This window comes from Pituophis catenifer, unplaced genomic scaffold (genome assembly GCF_029215685.1).
Source record: "Pituophis catenifer annectens isolate HBS135680 unplaced genomic scaffold, rPitCat1.0.hap2 SCAF_7, whole genome shotgun sequence".
NCBI classification, from domain to species: Eukaryota; Metazoa; Chordata; class Lepidosauria; order Squamata; family Colubridae; genus Pituophis; species Pituophis catenifer.
The window spans coordinates 72,700,432-72,717,778 of record NW_027256887.1 but is presented as its reverse complement, the minus strand read 5'-3'; positions in this window follow the sequence as shown (position 1 = coordinate 72,717,778).

The window sequence follows — 17,347 nt, the reverse complement described above, 5'->3', positions numbered from 1 at the left end:
TTTGGTGAGAAGGTAATAGCGTTCCGTGCGCCTTTGGTGTTTAGTCATGCCGGCCACATGACTACGGAGACGTCTTCGGACAGCGCTGGCTCTTTGGCTTTGAAACGGAGATGAGCACTGCTCCCTAGAGTCGGGAATGACTAGCACATATGTGCGAGTGGAACCTTTACCTTTTAGAGGCAAATATTTATCTCTCTGGGCACAATGAGAATATATCTGCTGAACAAATCTCCACATTGGCAACAGGAAGGGCATCCGGCCAGGAAACACTCTGTTAGCTCCATTCAGTTGCCCAGACTCCACCCCACAAGGAATTATGGGGTCGTTAAACAAAGATGATCTTTACAGGATATGCAACTGGGGAAAATGTTGAATAGTTGTAGACTGCTCCATTCTAATTTATCCTCCCTCTAAGTTATATGACAAGTAACAGAGCTTTTATTAAAAAGTTTGAAAGAATTCCAGCAGCTGTGCTTGGTATGCTTTCCCCATCTTGTTAAATTTACATCCCCTTAAAAATTCATTTTAATTAAAAATTAATTCCCTTTCTGATGTCTATCATAGATCTAACATACTAATGACGGTACTTAATTTCTGCAAGCCATATTGGTTCACTTTTATATCGTAATCAAAAATTTGTTATTTTCCTATAGAGTCATATGGTGCCTTCTCCTTTTTAAAAAACAAAAAAAAGTATTTAAGTAATTAAAATGAGGTTTATGTTTTTGCTAAGGTGGCACCTTGGCATGTGGATGGTAGACCAAGTCCTAGTCCTTTACAAGGAATTGTAACATGAGAAAATATAAACAAATTCCTCCTTTTCTCCATTGTTTCAGGAGCAACACTAAAGAGGGTTTCCAATGACAACTACAGCAGCACAATGCTTTCTTCCATCTGTCAAAAATAGATAACAGAGGCAGAAATCCTCAACAGGGAGCTCCAAATCTTTGAGGTAATTTATTCATTAAACTTCACACACACATGGTCACAACATATCTGGAGCAGCTGTTAGGCGCTGGAACAGCTGTCTATCTTTCACTTGTTTGTGTTTCTTCTGTTTTTGTTTTTTTTAAAGAAGTTGGAAAATGCAACATTAGCTCGAGCCCCACTGAAAGAACAAAACCCTTTTGCAGTTGGGCAAATCTAGAAAGTCCCACATCATTAAATAGAAAATTCTGTGTTTTGAAGACTTTCACAAATATCTATTAATCCCTTTCTGACTTGGGCCACAGGACCTACACACCATCTACGATGGGAACAGAAGGCGCTCAAGCAAAGAAACACCATCTGCAATTCCGTGACAGCATACAATAATCTTCACTTATCAAAAATGTTTGAAGGGAATGGAAAAAAGCCCATTTCTGAATGAAGCTTTAGACAAATCTCTGCATTCATAAAACAGGTGGCGGTGGTTGTTTCCTTTTCTGTTGAGGGAAAATAGGTTGTTGCTTTTTTCCTGTTGGGTGAAAACAGTTCATTCCTAGGACCGATGCCTTTCACAACTTTTAGCCTGCTTTTGTGCTTGAGGTTAACCTCAGGCAGAAAGATATTGCTCTGTGATCTGTAAGGCAGTCTTATAGATCACAGAGGGCTTCTATGTATCTCTTTAATTCAGTAATAATCAACAACAACCTGATAGCACATCATCATGTGCTATCAGGAGCCGCGGTGGCGCAGTGGTTAGAGTGCAGTACTGCAGGCTACTTCTGCTGACTGCCGGCTGCCTGCACTTTGGCAGTTCAAATCTCACCCGGCTCAAGGTTGACTCAGCCTTCCGAGGTGGATAAAATGAGGACCCAAATTGTTGGGGGCAATATGCTGACTCTGTAAACCGCTTAGAGAGGGCTGTAAAGCACTGTAAAGAGGTATTTAAGTCTAAGTGCTATTGCTATCATCATCATCAGGCTTCTCTCTGTCTCTATCTTATATTGTGGTGATGCAAATTCCTTTTTCTGTTTTGCATGATCCAATCTGGGTCAGGAACAGAGGTTTAGTCTTCCAAGGTTTTGGACTCATGTTGGAGTTCATTCTCAGGGAACTTCTCTTTACCAAAATCTGTTTTGTATGCTTCATCCAATAGCAGCTTTTGATTTCTCCTAATCCTTGGAAACGTAATGAGAAGTTACTAACAAAAGCAACAGAAGTCTAAAACTACTTTTATAGGGACTTTTTAATCATCTATGGTGGACATGTGATAAAAGGTAAAGGTTCCCCTTGCACATATGTGCTAGTTGTTCCCAACTCTAGGGGGCGGTGCTCATCTCCATTTCAAAGCTGAAGGGCCAGCACTGTCCGAAGACTTCTCCGTGGTCATGTGGCCAGCATGACTAAACACCAAAGGTGCATGGAACGCTGTTACCTTCCCACCAAAGGTGGTCCCTATTTTTCTACTTGCATTTTTTACATGCTTTTGAACTGCTAGGTTGGCAGAAGCTGGGACAAGTAACGGGAGCTCACCCCATTATGCGGCACTAGGGATTCGAACCGCTGAACTGCCAACCTTTCGATCGACAAGCTCAGTGTCTCAGCCACTAAGCCACCGCATCCCTGCTGGACATGTGATAAAGCAAAAAAAAAAAAAAAAGGAGTATGATTCATATTTTAATTCAGAAAATTTTGAAAATGGGGATAAAAATAAAACCAGAACTTTTCCTTTTGGGAAAAGGAATGGAAAAAGAACTGGAGAAAAAAAGTGGAACTTTGTTACTATATATGTTGACAGCAGCAAGACTATTTTTATGCACATAAATGGAAAGACACTTTGATTCCTACCATGGACAAATGGTTGAATGATTGCTTCTACTAACTGGGTTTTATTTCTGGGTTGCTTCTGACTATCAAGTTTCTTTAGTCGGCTCCATAGATTTTCAATTGGGTTAAGGTCTGGGCTATTCCCTGCCTATTCCAGCAGTGGACTATGATTATCTTGAAACTCCCCCCCCCAAAAAAAAAGTGATATTATTAGCCATAACACCTCAAACATACACTTTTCCCAAAAGGTTTCCACAGTTTTGGCCACTACTGTATTTGCAGCAAATGCAAGCTTGTAGAAAATTGGAGTAGTGAGTGGCTACATTTTGGCAGATAGAGAAAGCAGTTCTCCATGCTGAGAATCAAACAAAGGAACATGTCTGGTGGATGAAAGTGAGAGCTAGAAGCAAAGGTGTAGAAAGTAAGTTGGAAGTAAAAACCACCTTTCAAGTCCTCGAGTAGAAACAGGACTTGATCTTTCAGGAGAAAAAAAACTAACACTGACGAACAGGCGACAAAACAGCAGATCAATGAAAAGTAAAAAAAAAAAAAAAAGCCAAAAATGCAGCTACATCGTGAAATATGACAAAGAGCCCAGTCACATCAACGACTCTCTGCTGTGATGACCAAAAGAAATGTGTGCTGTCATCAACCAGATTCATTGGCTCATGTGGTATCCTGGCTGCCATTGGCATTGATCTGGATGGAACAGAATGACAAGATTAAACCTACTGACAATAATCCCTTTCTGCTAATAAAATAAAATAAAATAACTTTATTGTCATTGTACGTGTATACACAGTATACCCATACAACAAAATTTACTTAACACCCAAAGACCAGGTCCAACACACATAACAATCCCGAACCACACTCCCACCCACCACAAATTCCCCACCCCTAAACTACCCAAGCATCCACACAACAGACCAAGTAATGCTGTCCAACAGCTCACTGATGGTGGCCCTTTAGTTCATTGTTGAGTGCAATTATAACTCTGGGATAAAAACTATTCAGAAGACGTGTGGTCCAAGTTTTACTTGTTCTGTATCTTCTGCCGGAAGGCAACAATCCAAAAAGATTGTAAGCAGGATAGGAACAATCTCTAAGAATGTTATGCAACTTTCTCAAACAGCGAGATTCGAAGATGTCGTCCAGGGCTGGTAGCTGGAGTCCAATGATATTCTGGGCAGTTTTAATGATTCTCTGTAGAGCTTTTTTGTCCGCTACAAAGCTGCTCCCATACCATGCAAGAATGCCTTTTATCAAGACACTCTCAATGGTGCTGTGATAGTAGGACAGAAGTAGACGCTGAGATAGATTTATCTTCCTGAGCATTCTCAGGAAGTACAGCCTCTTCTGTGCCTTCTTCAGATTAGCACCATTGAAGGAGTAAGAATTTGAAGGTTCAGATCGTCTTCTTATCCATCTTTAAGCTCTATGAAAGAGCACTGAAAAGAGAAAACACACTACAGCTAAGCAAAAGATTAGCTACATAAATGGGCAAAAATGTTATTTCAGTGACAGTGGACAGCTCACAAGGAATAATAAAAATGTGTTTCACTGGAGTATGGCACTGGGCAGAATTTAAATAGAAACCTACAGGGGTTGAAGACAAAATTCCTGAAGTGAGGACCTCCATTAAGGTTTTTTTTTTTCATTATAGAGGGAAGTGAGGAAGTTGCTATCATGGGCCCTATTAAACCAGTCAATGGAAAATCAAAAAGAGTATTGGCTCATAAAATTCAAAGCTTCTGGTTATCTATACACTAATTTTCAAAATATCAGAAATAACCAAGATGAGGCTGAACTTTTAATACAGGAAGGCAAATATGATTTAATAAATGTACTGGGGACTGGAAAATGACTCCTGTGATTAAAATATAATATTTATTCAAAAGAAGCAGAAGAAATAAATAGCAATAGCAATAGCACTTAGACTTATATACCGCTTCATTGTGCTTTTATAGCCCTCTCTAAGCGGTTTACAGAGTCAGCCAATTGCCCCCAACAATCTGGGTCCTCATTTTACCAACCTCAGAAGGATGGAAGGCTGAGTCAACCTTGAGCCTAGTGAGATTTGAACTGCCGAACTGCAGCTAGCAGTCAGCTGAAGTAGCCTGCAGTGCTGCACTCTAACCACTGTGCCACCTCGGCTCTTAAAAAGGAAGGATGAGTTGCAATGTTTATAAAAAAGGATCCACACCAGATCAAATCCATGTCAACAAACTTGAGGATATTCTAGAGAGGGGAGGGGAAATTATACTAGACATAATTACCTAGTATGGACTTGCATATAAATTCCTAATTTATCTTACTGAAATCTTGTTGGGGGGGGGAGGATAAAGGAAGGCACCAAAGGATATTTATGATTGCATGAAATGCTGTTTTATTCAATATCTGCACTTATTTATATTTAATAAATAATATTCTCCTAATAAATAATATTTTACTACTAATGCCAGTAGAGAAGACTTCATCCAGAACATGGAAGTAAAAGGAACATTTAAGAGAAGTGGCCGTATATTACTCAATCTTAGTTTCCCTTAAAGTTGAGTACTCAACTTTAAAGGAAACTGAGATTGAGTACAATTGGACTTTAATTTATCTTGAACTTCAAAAAAGTAGTTCTTAAGAAACTCAAAACAATGATTAACTTCTAATGGTGGATAGACTTAAATAAAAAGCTCAAGATGGTGGGAATTTCTTAAACATATTGGAAATAGTTCAAATGAACAAAAAAAGCATATTTATCGATCAGAATGAGTATACATTGTTCAATGATACCAATAAAAACAAATAAGGCTTCTTTGAATGGTAAATGATAGTTTAAAAAAATACTAGCAAATACACTAATATACAAGAAAATACAAAATAAGGAGGTGTATTTATTCAATCCTATAAGGTTCGGAGCATACAGTGAGAACAAATTATTTCACCCTCCCTTCAGCCTCTTGTGGGAGTGTTGCGATTCCAAACTGATGATGCATTTGACCCCATCCTTGGGCACAGCCTACAACTCTTGGTCTCTCTGTGGATTTTTTCCTCTTCTAACCATATGGAAGAGGACGCGCTAGCTGAGTGGCTAAGATGCTGAGCTTGTCGATCGAAAGGTTGGCAGTTCAGCGGTTCGAATCCCTAGTGCTGTGTAACGGGGTGAGCTCCCATTACTTGTCCCAGCTTCTGCCAACCTAGCAGTTCGAAAGCACATAAAAAATGCAAGTAGAAAAATAGGGACCACCTTTGGTGGGAAGGTAACAGCATTCTGTGCACTTTTGGCATTTAATCATGCCAGCTACATGACATGGAGATGTTTTCGGACAGCACTGGCTCTTCGGCTTTGAAATGGAGATGAGCATCGACTCCTAGAGTCGGGAATGACTAGCACATATGTGCAAGAGGAATCTTTACCTTTATCTTACCCATATACCCGAACAGAATGCAGCCTTGAGTAAATTAAAGGCAGCAACAGTGTCTGTAAGAGCAAATTAAATGTGTTGTGTTATTCTGTCATCAAGCCATAACCCCAGGGGATGTGTGTATCACAGTTGCTGAATACAAAGAAACTCGGGCAATTTTGCATCCCATAATAACTGCTGCTGTGGAGGTTCTGATAAGGGCAATCAAGGCATGACCCTCGTGGCAGTCTCTGCAGGAGTCAGGAAAAAGGTTTGAAGCATCAGCTGCCTAGAAGTGCCATAGGAAGGAAGAGTCACTTTCTCTGTGTGCTTCTTTTCTTTTGTTTTCTCTGGAAAGTTCAAGTACACTCCACAGCTGGAGACAGGATGTGCACATTGTCAAACTGATGCCCTGCTCAGTATAGCTAAATATGGAATGTGCTGAGCTCAACCCTTGGAAATTTGTCTGAGGGGCCTGATATACAAGAAGTAAAAGTCATGTAGGCATCTCTGAAAGATATATATCTAAACAAGGGCTTTATAACCTGCAACAAGGAATTTGATTCAACCCTCTAAGTGAAAATCAAACAAACTTGATTTATTCTGACTTAATGGGATTCTCATTCCTCCTTCTAGGCTGCTGTTCCTTCAGAAGGAGCCCAGAATTCAGAAGAAAAGTGTAATAAAGAACTGCAGAAAAAACAGTTGCTACCAACTTGCCTTCCATTGAGGACCTGTATACTGCACGAGTCAAAAAGGAGGCTGTGAAAATATTTACAGACCCCTCACATCTTGGACATAAACTGTTTCAACTCCTACCCCCAAAACGACGCTATAGAGCACTGCACACCAGAACACTAGACACAAGAACAGTTTTTCCTGAACACCATCACTCTGCTAAACAAATAATTCCCTCAACACTCTCAAACTAATCACTAAGTCTCCACTACTATTAATCTTCTCATTGTTCCTATCACTCATCTCCTCCCATTTATGGCTGTATGACTGTAACCTTGTTGCTGGTATCCTTACGATTTCTATTGATATTGTTTCCTGATTGCTTATTTGTAACCTATGACTATCATTAAATGTTGTACCTTATGATTCTTGATGAACATCTTTTATTTTATGTACTCCGAGAGCGTATGCACCAAGACAAATTCCTTGTGTGTCCAATCACACTTGGCCAATAAAAATTCTATTCTATTCTTTTCTATTCTAAAGTCATAAACAATTACAGATGTAGATATTGAAGCATTTAAATGTAAATCAGCTTTGCAGCGGATTATTGTGTCACCAATAATCTACAAGTGGCTATCATCAATATCATTTTCATCATCACTGCTTCTGTCAACAATCTAATATTTGTATATATGCAAGAATCAGAGCTAAAGAGTTGATTATCTTAATTGTACATAGAAACAGTTCAGTGAAATGCCATCCTGTGAGCAAAATTTGGGCCCTTAGCAACCAGCTCACACTTATAATCGGTTGCAATGTCTCATAATCATGGGATTGCCATGTGCAATCTTCCCTTCCAACTTTCCACAAGCAAAGTCGATGGAGAAGCTGACTGGGAAAGTCACAAGTCATTCAGATAAATCTCCCCTTGACCTTTCTTTGCTCATGTGTATCATGCTTCCTCCCCTTTACTTATTTGCTCCCTGTACCCATTTTCCTCCCTGTACCCTCCCTGCATTCACACACATACACACATATATCCAGCGCCCTCTTTTTTCCAGCCTTCCCCTCTCTCAACTCATTGGTGGCCTTTGCTGGGCCTCCCACCTCCACAATTCTGTGTTCCTTACCTGGGATTCCCTTCTCTTCCCACTGAACGACCTGCACAGGTTAAAAGAACAACTAGGATTGCCTGGATTTGCTGTTGCTAAATGATGCAGTCATATGTCATTGTGTTTTTACTACCATACCACCTGACAATGGCAATCGCCAACCCAAATGCAATTGTAACTTGAGGACTACTTGTATGCTGTTAAGATACATCAATAGCAAAAGCACTTAGACTTATATATCACTTTACAGTGCTTTACAGCCCTCCATAAGCAGTTTACAGAATCAGCATTTTGCCCCCAACAATCTGGGTCCTCATTTTATTGACCTCGGAAGGATGGAAGGCTGAGTCAACCTTGAGCCTGGTGACAGGCTGGCAGCCATCAGTCAGCAGAACTAGCCTGCACTACTGCATTCTAGCCACTGTGCCACCATGTCTCAAATTGTTAAGAGAAATATCTAGAGATTATGACTCAACATGGATACTTCTAAATACAATGACTTGTCCAATATAGTCTTTTTGTAGCAAATTACTGCTTCTTTCTACATGAACCGAGAAGGCTTGTAATCATTTTTTAGCCTTAGCCAGGCATATGAAAAAGCATTAGAAAATTGGTGAAAATTTAACATTCCTTACAATTAAGGAATAAAACCATATTCATAATAAAAAGTCAATCTTTGTACCACCGAAGCTGGAATGAACAACGATACAGGGATTGATTGATTAATTAATTAATTCATGGTCCAATCTTAAGAATGTATGTGCTCGATATTGCACATGTGTATATATCATTACACGGTGGCGCAGTTGCGAAGCATTGCAGGCTACTTCTGCTGATCACCGTCTGCCAGCAGTTTGGCAGATCGAATCTCACCAGGCTCGAGATTGACTCATTCTTCCATCCTTCCGACATGGGTAAAATGAGGGCTCAGATCATTGGGGGCAATAGGCTCACTCTGTAAACCGCTTAGAGAGGGATGTAAAAAGCACTGTGAAGCAGTATATAAGTCTAAGTGCTATTGCTATTACGTACTGGTGGTATATAATGACTGACTTGAACTTCTCTTAATTCAGGTTCCTGGCTGCAAGCTTTAATATTTGTGTCTTGAAACCAGCGAATGCTTCCTCCTTGCTTGCTTTTGTAAGCCTCTGCTATGAGGGGGAAAAAATCTAAAATCCATAGTTGGGTCACACTACTTTTATTAAGATCAAACAAAATACCGCAATGAGTTGTGCATTTCAAAGCAAGTGGGTGACAGTAAAGAATTAGGCTGATTACTAAACCAGGCATATTATTTAACAAAGTGATGAGAAGCCTTCAGACTCGCCATCTGGGGCTTAACAGAGATGCTATTGTAACTCTTTGCAGTAAGGAATTCTCAAAAAAAAAAATTCTTATAAAAAGCAGCACAAGAATGAAAATATTCGGAGTTTCCATTCCTCCACTCCTTATTTGTGAAAACAGAAAAAAAAAGACTATTACTTCACCATTCTGTGTCTTGTGATAAGTGAAGCATGAACAATTTACAATTGTTGTCATTGTACAATTACAATGGTACCATTTTGGATGTTGGCTGTAATGATTGTTTTCTGTCACTAGGTGTCACTCTAGTTCTTGCCTAGCATGCTATAGCATAGCGGCACATAGTGGGGAGTTGCAATCAAGCAAGGAACAATCCATGATTCCTTTATTCATTCTGAGCATTTTAGAAAAAAACCCTTTCATTCCATGTGATAAACGATATGATCTCTGCATAATACAGTTAGTTCTCGATTTAACACAGTTCATTTAGTGACCATTCAAAGTTACAACGGCACTGAATAAAGTGACTAATGACCACTTTTTTTCCATTTACCAATAATACTATTTACCAATAGTAATAGCACTTAAGCTTATATACCTCTTCACAGTGCTTTCCAGACCTCTCTAAGTGGTTTATAGAATCAGCATGTTGCCCCCAACAATTTGGGTCCTCATTTTACCCAGCTCGGAAGGATGAAAGGCTGAGTCATCTTCGAGCCAGTGAGACTTGAACTGCCAAACTGAAGGCAGCTGGCAGTCAGCAGAAGTAGCCTGCAGTATTGCATTCTAACCACTGCGCCACCGCAGCTCATAATGTTGCAGCAAATGATTTCTTAGGTATTGTTTCTCTACCCCTGACAGTTAGATAGTAATCACTTACATTTGTATTTTGAAGATTCCTAGATAATGTCCTCTAAGGTATTGGAACATCAAGTCCAGAGTCCAATCAAGTAAATCAAGGCTATCAAACTCAAAAATCTTGGTGATTCATGCATATATAGGGACAGAGCAAAATATTTTGTTGTTGTTAGTTGCAAAGTCGTGTCTGACCCATCGCGGCCCCATGGACAACATTCCTCCAGGCCTTTCTGTCCTCTATCATCCCCCAGAGGCCATTTAAGCTCACCTCTACTGATTCAGTGACTCCATCCAGCCACCTCATTCTCTGCCGTCCCATTCTTCTTTTGTCCTCTATCGTTCCCAGAGCAAAATACTACTAACTAAAAAAAAGACTGAAACCACAGAATGAGTTGTTAAAATGCTTAATGATATCATCATTTCGATCATATAGACAGCTTTACCGAATATCTATAAAGAACCTGAAATATTTGTTTAAAAACCTTTATACTTCCATTAAAACACTCTCTCCTACTCATATTTTAAAAGCAAAAGGTATCTTTAAAAAAAAACGATGTAAAAGAAACGGCACCATTTCCTAAGTTCTAGTGACAGGCACATCATTTAATTAAATGGTTGATAACCAAGGAGCTCTTAGAGGAGTGAAATTAAAGAAAAGCCTTTAATTGTAGCTTTGTATGGCATCAGAAAGATTAGCAGTAGTAGATCAGGACAGATAAAGAGAAAATAATTACACAGATGTAAGATCCTTGTTATCTAAAATGAAGTCTATATGTATGCTCACACATGCACCTTTCCTCTGAATTTCACATCATGTTATGCAAGTCTGAGGCATGTGGGAATGAGATAAAGCACTAGGATGCCTGAAAGTGGCTGAACATTTACAAGCAACTTTTACTGAATATTCACTCTTAACTTCTTGCTGCTTTGCTTTGGTTTTAAATGAGCAAGAAGTGATATGTGGCCTCTTGGGCTTGCTTGCTTGCTTGCTTGCTTGCTTGATTCCTTCCTCCCTCCCTCCCTCCCTCCTGCCCACCTGCCCGCCTGCCTCCTGCCTGCCTGCCTGCCTGCCTTCCTCCTTCCTTCCTGCCTGTCTGCCTTCTTTCTTTCTTCTTCCTTCCTTCCTTCCTTCCTTCCTTCCTTCCTTCCTTCCTTCCTTCCTTCCCACCCACCTTCCTCTTTCCTTCCTTCCTTCCTTCCTCCTCCCTCCCCTTCCCTCCCTCCTCTCTTCCTTCCCCTCCCTCCCCCCACCCACCCGTCTGCCTGTCTGCCTGTCTCCTGCCTGCCTGCCTTCTTCCTTCCTTCCTATCTTCCTTCCTGCCTGCCTACCTTCCTTCCTTCCTTCCTTCCTTCCTTCCTTCCTTCCTTCCTTCCCTCCCTCCCTCCCTCCCTTCCTTCCTTCCTTCCTTCCTTCCTTCCTTTCTTCCTTCCCTCCTTCCCTCCCTCCCTCCCTCCCTTCCTTCCTTCCTTCCTTCCTTCCTTCCTTCCTTTCTTTTTTAACTTGTCATGACTTCAGGAAAATGTGTCCTATCATTGGTCCTCAAACCTCTCGATATAATTGACTACAGTGAACAAATAGCACAAAACACATCCATGAAATTTCCACACACAATAGAAAACAGAATCCAAGGGATTCAAATGTTTATTTTGGAAGATTTTATTTGTTACATTTTGGGGTATGTTATAACACTAGAAGAGAAACGGGGGAGCGAGAAAAGATTCACGATTTCTTCATTTCAGTAAAGTGTATCTGAATGCAGATAATGCATTATTGGTAGTTTGCATCTTCCCACACCTGTATTTAAGCATCTCTACATTTCTAACAGGCAGAATATACAAAAATCAGTTATAACATAATCAAACAGAAACCCCACCTGACTTGCATTCTGTTACCGAAGGAGCAGAGAGATAATCACAGAAGATTATCTTCTGCAGAGAAAACAATCTCACAGTTGACATACGAGGCCCTATTTGGGGTTTACGTAAACTAGAATTAGAGGTGGTCCACAATAAATTCATGAGATCAATATTAGCCTTTCCAACATGTATATATTCCAGCAGCAATGTTGAGATTAGAAGTAGGATTTCCACCGGTTTATATAAGGGCAAAGAAAACAACATTCATAGCCTAATATGCATCTTTTCTATTTTACCAAAAAAATGTTGTGGGAAAGTCACATCTGACTGAAATTGCCATGGCTCTGGCCATCAATATTGTATCTCAGAGGTGTCAAACCTGATTGCATCGCAGGCTGTATCGTGATGTATTGGGATTGTTTTTGCCCTTGTGGGGCCGGGGTGGGCGTGGCCTGCATGGGCCACATCCGTCCCAGAGGCCGCATTTTCAACACCCCTGTTGTATCTGTTACATCATCTATTGAGGACCATGGCATATGCAAAGTTGTGATTCAGAATGGTGAAGACTCAACAAATGAAAAAAAAAAAAAGAACAATAAATGTGTTGTATTTCCCACTCAAAACTCAGAGAAAGGAGAAGAATGGAGTAGATTTGAACAAAAGAGGTCTGATCTTAGGGTTCCATTACTGAATTAATTCAGGAAAGCAAAAATGTATGTTTAATTAAGATTAATTAATGAAGATAGAACCAATACAAGACAGAATGTTGGCTATAGAAAGTTTTAAATGGATTAAATGGCTTTGAAAATGGAATATTTGATTTTGAATATTAAGATTTTGAAATGAATTCTAAGAATATTTTGTGTGAAAGAAAAAATATTTTTGATATTGGAGACATAACACAATAAGCAACTTATAATGGCATTATAATGGATACATTTTGAGGAATTGCATTGGGACACTGAATCACTGATGTCAGCTCATTGTCTGTTCTTAAGAATAGTCTGTTCCCAGATGAAGCTGTTATAGAAAAGGATTTGCAATAAAATCTATCTGAGAATGTGAACAAGAATTTGACATTAAACATATACAAAAAATTGGATGAGGCTTTAAAAATTAAAAAGGAAATAAGAATGCCAGTCCCACAGAGTAATCAGAATAATTTCTTCCTGCTGTCCTTAAAAATAAGCTTTTTAAAGTTTTGAAGAAATTTGAGATAAGGATCAACAATCATCTGCATGGATTAAAGAAGATTATTTTATGCAAAAGGAAGGAACACAACACTGATTTATTGTATCATAGTTAAAACGGGATGTGTTATTATTATGGGTGGTTCTATTTTATGGCTTTTAAAATAATAACAAGAAATAAAAGAAAAAGTAACACAACACAAAATTATTACAATCGTAGAAATTTTTGGTGGTTTTTTTTAGACTTGCTGACATTGACATCTAAATTGAAAAAAAAAGTTACTGTATGTATCGCATTTACTTACAGTTAATATAAGGTTTAAGCCTTTTTTGCTAGAGATAATTTACATATCCTAATCTGACAACATCTAAATTGGCTTAGTATCTAATTATGTTTTCACTTAAAGAGGTCTTTTTGAGCTTGATCTCTTTAACAGAGAAATTATCCCTCTTTATCATGTTAAATTTTAGTCTTTTGTTTCATACTTCCATAAATCCCTATCATCAAACATAGAAACTGTTTCAAATCTGGGGCCTGGCCTGGTTAATACTTCAGTGAGAGACCAAAAGGAAATATCAGGATTATAGGCTATAGAAGGAGGTTCCTTAAAGATCTGAAAGCAAATGACTTCCATAATATGGCCAATACAGACTTCTGGGGGGAAATTTTATTTTATTTATTTATTTTGTCAATCATATATAAGATAACAGGTAAAAGTATAAACATAATTTGAATAGATGAAAAGAGTAAGTAAAAAGGAATATTAGGGCAGAGACAATGGGCCCTCTGGTGTACTTATGCATGCCCCTTACAGACCTCTTAGGAATGGGGTGAGGTTAACAATAGACAGTTTAAGATTAAAGGTTTTTTTTTTTTTAATTTGATTTATATGCCGCCCTTCTCCGGAGACTCAGGGCGGTTTACAATGTGCTCAGCAATAGCCTTCATCCTTTTGTATATTTATACAAAGTCAGCTTATTGCCCCCACAAACTGGGTCCTGGGGGTTTGGGGAAGAAACTACAGAGTCAAGTAGTGCATTCCAGGCATTGACCACTCTGTTACTGAAGTCATATTTTCTGCAATCGAGTTTGGAACGGATTACCTTGAGTTTGTATCTATTATTTGCTTGTGTATTGCTGTGGTTGAAGCTGAAGTAGTCATTGACAGGTAGGACATTGTGGCAGATAATTTTATGTACTATGCTGTCACTAAAGTCGGCATAGTTCTGAATTGTCTAAGCCCAGAATTTGGAGTCTAGTGGCATAAGGTATTTTATTACGGGTAGAGGAATGGAGGACTCTTCTCGTAAAATAAAAAATAAAAAATGGTGGTCTCTGCGTAAGTGGAGCCAATGACTGCAGCTAAGAACATAGATCTTTAGTGCTTCCAAGCTTGGTTGTTTTCTTGCAGTTGTTTCATTACCAAACTAATAACATCTTCTGAAAAACAAAACAACCAAGCTCAGACAGGACCAAGGACTACACATTCAATTCTGAGCTACAAATATTCTCTTTTCTCAGTAAGAACAGAGAGCTGATAAGAAGATTAGCTCCCCATATTAAGGTACTGAAACATTTTACACCTTCTAAATGTGGATTTGTTTAGAGTTTAGAGTTGAGATATGAAATAAGTTTTACATTAGTTAATTCATATTATTTTAGGGTTCTGGATTTTTTTCTGACACCCGGATTAAGGATTATTGGATTTGTCTACAGTTAAGAGATGAATTATGGAACAAACAATTTTATATCTTCTAATTAAGGAGAGGTGAGCAAATAGTGAAATTGTTTATATTTCTTGTGATAAGGGTATAAGAAGTCCCTTTCTTAGAGTCATTTTTCCTTCTTTATGTTTCCTTCTTTTCTTGCACTATTTATTCGTTCTTTCTGATTTTCCTTTTTCTTAGTTTGCGTTATCTTTTACTATTGCAATTAAAACTTTCAATTTTACAAAAATCATGTTATGGCCAAGAAAGATATATCCATGAAGTTACCAGGAGCCAACTTCCCCATGAATATATTTTTTAGAATTTCACGTTTTGAGTGATCTTTGGCAGAGATGGAATCAAAATGCTGTAAAAACACATCGAAAATATTACTAATAGGAGAGTAGGGACATAGCTACTCTCATAATATTGTTAATAATTTTAGCAAAATGCTGAATGCATTTCCAGATTGGTGTCATGAACCTCATTAGCCTTTTACCTCCTACCCAGAATAATAACTATAAGACACAGTAGACACAAAGCTTTTAAGCATCAAGAAAACCTGCTTTGATGTTTCTTTTCTCAAAGCCCCTTTTCTAGTTTTGAAAATAACATTATATTTTTTTTCCAACCGCAGGTGGTATACAAAGTACAGGCTCATCAATTAAAGACTTTGAACAGCTGGATACTTCTTAGCTGCTTTGACAAAAAATATTAACAGCCTTCCTAAACAACAAAAGAACAACAATTAATTGGGCAGAAACAACATTTTCATAATGTTCTGTAAAATTTATGCATAAGACAATTTGGGACTATATGGGAGGAAGAGAGACGAATAAATGGATTTGGTTTGTTCACTACTCTTCCAAGCCTGATGTAACTGAGTTCTTCTTTCAATCATGAGATGGATGCAGGAACTCAGTCTGTAACATGCTTTCTAAGCATTATTTGCTCCCCTGACCAATTGTGATGACTCACATAAAAGCTTCCCTAGATGCCTCTCCTGATGTCAGTTCAGAGGGGATAGCAACAGCACCTAGACTTATATACCACTTCACAGTGCTTTTTACAGCCCTCTCTAAGCAGTTTACAGAGTCAGCATATTGCCCTCAGCAATCTGAGTCCTCATTTTACCCACCTCAGAAGGATGGAAGGCTGAGTCAACCTTGAGCCTGGTGAGATTCGATCTGCCAAATTGTAGGCAGCTGGCAGTCAGCAGAAGTACCCTGCAATACTGCATTCTAACCACTGCTCCTCTGAATGAACCACTCCCAGGCACTTCTGGAGGAGAGTTGGTCAATGGTTCTAGGGAATGGCCTGGGAGTCCAAATGAGGGGGAGTGTTTAATGGGAGAGGAACTGGACGGCAGCCAGGTGAGAGTGATTTGGTTGAAGCACAGCTGCAGCAGGACAGCCCTGAGGTTCAGGTGGGGACAGTCTGTCAGTGATGAGGAAGAGGAACTGCCTTCTGCATCTGATCCAAGAACATGTAGGGCAGATAAAAGGCAGGCGCAGCAAAGGTCAGCCTGACTACTCATGAGGAGGCAGGCTCATTTCTCTTGATGGGCTGCTATTTAGCATAGCAGACAGATGGACATGATGTTGGGAACAACACGTTCACTTCCTAGCTGCATGTTTCCTGGTCATTGTGATTGCTTCCTTGCTTTGGATTGACATCGTACCTTGACTTTGGATTGTGTCTTGTGAACTGTGGACTTTTCTTGCCTTGTCAACCCTCTTGTATTGTGGATTTGTCTTGTCTGGGAAACTTTTGAGTGCATTCTCATTTCCTTTTTTATTTTTAAACTAGATTTTTGAAAATCCGGATCAGACTTTTTCCTACAGAGGGATAATAACCTTGCCAGAACAATAATTGGGACTATGTATGAATCAAGGTTTTCTGGAACATCTGATTTACTAAGATTTAAGCTTATTTTGGTTCATCAGACCTTCACAGCCTCCAGAAACTGGGCCAGTATTTCCACAACATCTTGTTGATGAACAGCATAAAGCAGAAGTTGCTCTGCATTCAGTTCGCTGTTCACTATCAATTATCTCTCCTTTGCATGTGAAATTACTGCTATGATTTAAAAACTCAGATTAACATACATTATTTAGTTGCTCTTGGATACATTTGAGTGCATAGTACATCAAACAACAAGAACAGCCTAATTTATTTATATTTTTATAAGTGATATAGTTTTATACCACTGTTCACCTTTTAATATCACAGCATTTTGTGAAATACAACAAAAATAAATTCCAAAGCGATTTGCTGTTGATTACTGAATAAACATAATGTATGCTGCTGAAAGCAGCTATAGAAGTTAGATAAGGGTGGCTGAAAATTTCCAGAATATAGAAAACAAGAAAAGAAGAACCTAGAAAGACCATTAGTTAGTTCTGTTTCAACAAACCCCTCCAGACCTTTGGAGAGTCTCAACACTTTTGCCTTTTAACTTTTGTTTTAACTTTTATGTGGAGCTGTTAGG